This window comes from Cibotium barometz, chromosome 45, assembly GCF_041138505.1.
Source record: "Cibotium barometz isolate CiBa-2024 chromosome 45, ASM4113850v1, whole genome shotgun sequence".
Taxonomy (NCBI): Eukaryota; Viridiplantae; Streptophyta; class Polypodiopsida; order Cyatheales; family Cibotiaceae; genus Cibotium; species Cibotium barometz.
The window spans coordinates 45761740-45767624 of record NC_141090.1 but is presented as its reverse complement, the minus strand read 5'-3'; positions in this window follow the sequence as shown (position 1 = coordinate 45767624).

Here is a 5885-nt window from a genome sequence, read left to right as displayed (position 1 = left end):
ACCTCAAAAACTGGGAAGAATCTTACATTCTACCCCACTTAAAAAGTGTGAGATGTCCTCATCTCGCAAAGTAGAGGACAACTCTTTTTCTTAAGATCCCATTTATTCTGGGGTTCCTTATATTCTGGTCAACCCAACAGAATACGGGGATAACTATCCCTTATATAGAACTCATCATTAAATAACAATTCATTCAATCATATCATTCATATCTTTAACACGATAATGGTCCATTAGACCGAAAATTTTCCTTTTGAACATTCCTCCACAGGAATTTAAGTTAAGCAAGTTCTCAATTTGTCATCCCTTAACTTAATCTACCATCTCAAGTGTTAATAGTAGCAATTTGATAGCATAATCCACCAATCTCATAGTGATTTGTTGAAATCATTATCATCATTCCAGTTATGAATATCATCACAGGGACTCATCCCATTCATCCTCATTGTGGTTTCGCTCAGCTTATTACATTTCAACTAAATTTCAGAATTCATCATTTTCCAATCAGAATCCAATTCAATTTCATCAGTTCTCAAACAGAATTAAAAATCATATCAACCACATTTGAATTCATTATCTGGATAGCATTAACGCTTATAATTTCAAGTCTTAGATTTACTCGTATATACTGCCGGTAAAGAGCTGCAGTTATATCCTCGATATATACGAGTCGTCATAATACTTGGAACTATAAGGTAAATACCATCAAGTCTAGGCCTCAAGCAAGTCAAGGTTCCATATAATTGCGGTACTTTCATTTGAAGACCCAATTACTAATTTATGAATTTTCAGATTGAATATCAATTTGTATGAATTATATACACAATTACAACCTTTTTGATTCTTGATAAGTTTTTGATATATTTGGCTTCTCGGTTGATCCTTATTAACCAAAAAGCTCTGATACCAACTGTAAGATCTCTGTTCCCACAGCGCAACGGATTCGGGGTACTAGCAGCGGAAGTAGCACATCATACATGGGTAGGGGTCTCACCCTCGGGGCCTCGCCCCACGGATATCCGGACAAGAGACTAATCCGTCAGTTTGTCCAAAACCGAAACCGGAAAAACTTTCTTTACCCGGAAAGCATGGGCGATTCCTCCAGGTAACGTAGTCAAGATCATTACGGATCAACTGATCTGACTGCACCTTTAACGGTACTTGGTCAATCAAGGAAGAAACTTGCACTTGGATCATTGGGATCGACGCTTTTTTCCCATCAAGAGGCACAGCCGTTGATTCCTATCCATAGAATAATTTTTATCCGGGATTTACTTCATCTATCGTAATAATAGAAATTCAATCTCGATTTACGGATCCATCAGTCCAGCCTAACCCCATCCGCCGATCCCATGGGTTAGCCAACCGCCCAACCACTGTAGTGATGGGATCCAATTTGGAATTTGGTTAGGTTTTGTCCCGGGTACCAAGGAAAAGAGTTCCAAGGCCCCCTAGTCGGAAGTTCATGCAAATATAAAACTAACCACACCACTTATACACCCAATATGAAATTTTCTTTTTCTTAGCATTAGCTAACTTTAAAACAATCCTTTAATGAAACCATAGTACCACTGATCATAATCTTCCAATTTATCCGGTTGATTCATAATTCCCATCATTCCTTCATCAGAGTATCTATGGCATCATTGGCAACTAGAACGCTCACCACCTGTCCACTCAGGGGCCTTTTCAATAGTTCCTAGCCCATATTACTCGACAATATAATCACTTAACAAGATGGACTCTTGTTGAAGATCAGCAAGATCAACCAACAGATCCATATAAAGAGCCATGGACTCATCCATTGAAGACCAGCAAGGTCAATCAACCAGATCCATGCCCGGTTTCACAAAACAACTCTTACTCCTTGTTCCAATATCTTCCTTGACGCACGCGTGGGTATCCTAGGTGACCCAGAGCCCAAGCACTGTATGGTCAGCACCCTCTAGGATCCTTCGCAGGTGACCTAGCGCTTCACTCATAGGCCGCTTCCTTGGTCCCTCATCCACCGTACCGGAAGCTCACCATTTTTAATCGAACCGAGGCTGGTCAAGACCTCGGCCGACCTTGCTACGCGAGACGTCCTCCATTGACTCTCCGTCAGCAGTTGCAACTTTAACAGTTAGGTCTCCACGACCTTAATCACAAGACGGTCAAAATGCTTCCCCAACATTCTTGACATAAAACAGCCATTTACAAACAGCATTTACAACAGTTTACAAATACAGTTTCTATAATAACTCTCATTTTTTCACATTATCCCTCATTAATCCACATTACTTATTCCACATTCCATTTATATATGTACTCATCCAATCACATCATTCTCCATCTCTTCACTTCAGATTCCTTCACATTACATATCATATATTTGTTGAAATTTGATGAGCTAGGGTGGATCATACACTAGAATCAACATGATTAACAAAGTGATTAAGAAATGATTAAGACGTAATTAGTGAATAATTAGCAGATAGATTAATGTAGGCATGGATACTCAAAAACCAGCAAATTCTCATTAGGGCTATGCCTCAATTTATAGTGTTTACATCAAGCATCAAATCCCATTGATTTCTCCATGATTTACTCCCTGAATATCTCCACCTCTTGCCTGATTCTCTCCACCTCTTCTCTTTTCCCTGAATATCTCCCAGAATATCTCCACACTCCTAAATTCCCTCATGCTACCCATTATTCTCTCCCAGTAGATTCTCCTAACCTTTTCACAGGTTCTTTCACAATTACATCTCCTCTTTTACAGCCTCTATCCAAGAGCTTGTTCCCACACACACCCTATTCACTTGTATATTTCAACACCTCCCCTCAAGTGAATACTCCTAGTACACCTAGACCCTATACCAAGTTTGCCTCCTCTTACTTGGTAGTCTGCGACCAGTGTCTACTCCTCCCCTCAAGTTATCTCAGCACACCTGGACCCTATATCAAGTTTCTCTCTAACTTGACAGTCCGCGACCAGTGCCTCAAGTCCCTAAACTCCATAGTCCTTGACACTCTCTCTCTCTCTATGTGTCCAAGGCTACTATAAGTGCCCGCGACCTTGACTAAAGTGCTCACACATACATCTACCACGTGGCCTACATCATCGGTGGCTCAAAGGTGGTTTTACTTTATTGGGGCAGGTTACATTGGGTTGTGGGGTCTGTCTCTCTCTCTCTCTCTCTCTCTCAGAGATTTTTACATGGCTCCTCACTCGTTTGAGCCTCACATCTTCTCTTGTCTTCAGTCTTCTTGTCGTGGCAGCTTCTCTTCTCGTGTCCATGTCTTCCTTCAGGTCTTCTTCTCGGTGTGGATCCTCTTCTTGGGAAGAGATATTCTTCTTCTTTCATGGTTGGGGCCATGAGCTCGTCCGTCAGGTCATTTTGCTCCATGTGAGCAACATGTTTCAATGTTTTGCTGACAATTCCTTTGGGTTTTTTATGTTTATTTTGTATCATTATGCAATGCAAACCCAAATTTATGCGGGAGGTCTTACCACTTGCCTTATTCGGGACAAGGACAGTGTCTGTTCCCATTTTTACACTGATAAAATGTGCCCAATACATAATGCATATAGCATTCATTCTCATGCACATTCCAAATGCAACTCTGGCTGTGAATAATCTTGAATTTGAGTGAGATTTACAGGCATTAACCAAGGGTTAAATGCAAAATGATGATTTTCACAATTTTTATCAGCACAATTTTCCAGAAATTACACTAAATTAAGGGTAACCAATTTGTACGGGATGGTTGGAGTATCAAACCAACTCCGATTTGAAATCTGAAGTTATAGGGATCTGTATCAGATACCTAATGGTTAATTTGAACCCTCAATTGCACCAAAATACAGTGATTAGCACTGATTAATCACTGATTAGCAAATTAATGCTCTGGTTTGTGTGCAGAAAATAGAGTATGCGGGGAGCTCAGATCTGGTGCCTTCCACTTCAAATGAGCTCAAATGCTTTCAAAGGCATCAATAGCAATGAGTCTAGTAGAGGATTAAGCCAAGAAACACAAGATTTGACCAAATAATGAAAGCTTAATCTCTGTTTTACCAAAGTCACCTGCAGATTTGATGAAGAGCTTGGATCTCTCTGTAGACTTGATGAAATTGATTTCTATCTTCACCAGCTTGTAGAGCATGCTTGGTTACCCCTTGTGCTAAAGGGAATTAGAAACATTTGAACTGTGCTTGAAGAAATCTCTATTTTGCTTCAGAAAAACGGCGCCTGCAGAAATGACGAATTCTCCCAGTTCCTTCGGCGGTTTGCTGCGCCGTTTCGATGGGCTGGTAGCCAGGGGTGTTGGCTAGCTTGTGTAAGAATCTTATGCCCTAATTTTGAGTGTGCTAGATGCTAGAGACCCTCCACTGGCTGGGGGTGAAGGGGAAGAGTGAAAACTCACTAAAAACTGATTTTTTTGCTAATTATCTTACTAATCCTGATTAATTCACTAATGGGCTCATAAATCTGGTTGATTCTAGGCATGGCTCTGATACCATGTTGAAATTTGAGCATAATGATGAGCTAGGGTGGATCATACACTAGAATCAACATGATTAACAAAGTGATTAAGAAATGATTAAGACGTAATTAGTGAATAATTAGCAGATAGATTAATGTAGGCATGGATACTCAAAAACCAGCAAATTCTCATTAGGGCTATGCCTCAATTTATAGTGTTTACATCAAGCATCAAATCCCATTGATTTCTCCATGATTTACTCCCTGAATATCTCCACCTCTTGCCTGATTCTCTCCACCTCTTCTCTTTTCCCTGAATATCTCCCAGAATATCTCCACACTCCTAAATTCCCTCATGCTACCCATTATTCTCTCCCAGTAGATTCTCCTAACCTTTTCACAGGTTCTTTCACAATTACATCTCCTCTTTTACAGCCTCTATCCAAGAGCTTGTTCCCACACACACCCTACTCACTTGTATATTTCAACAATATTCACATCCATATCCACATCCATACATCCACCTCCACATCCACATTCCACATTCACATCTATACATCCACATCTACATCCACATTCACATACATCCACATCCAGATTCCCATTCACATCTATACATCCACATCTACATCCACATTCACATCTATGCATATACATCCTCATGCATACATCCACATTCACATTCACATCTATACATCCACATCTACATCCACATTCACATCTATGCATATACATCTTCATGCATACATCCATTTTCACATTCATACATCCACACTCCCATCTCCACATCCACATACATACATCCATTTCCACATTCATTTCCACACATCCACATACATACATACATCCATTTCCACATTCCCATTCATATAACCCCATATGCCTTCACGTCTAATCTTTTACATCACATCCATTCTCGCCCTATCACAACCCATATACATCTTATCCTATCACATACACTTCTTACCTCATCCCATACACATCTTATTTCATCTTATCACCTCCTAACTTATTTCATAAGCATCTTATCACCTCTTATCACATCTTATACACCTCTTATCACATCCTATCACATCTCATTTCTATTTATAGAATACAAGAGAATTCTTATATTTGATATAAGATTTCTTTACACATTTATTTATGCATAAATTCCATTTAAGGAGATTAATACTTTCGAAGTAAAAATCAATCTTTTATGCATCTTCCTATGCATAAATTCATTTTAAATGAAAATGATACTTTTGAATTAAAATTCAATCTTTTATGCATCTTCCTATGCATGAATTCAATTCAGATGAGAATGACACTTTTGAATCAATCTTTTATGCATCTTCCTATGCATAAATTCAATTTGGTAGGAATTACACTTTTAGAATAAAAGAATTTCTCTTATGCATCTAAGTTATGCATAAAATC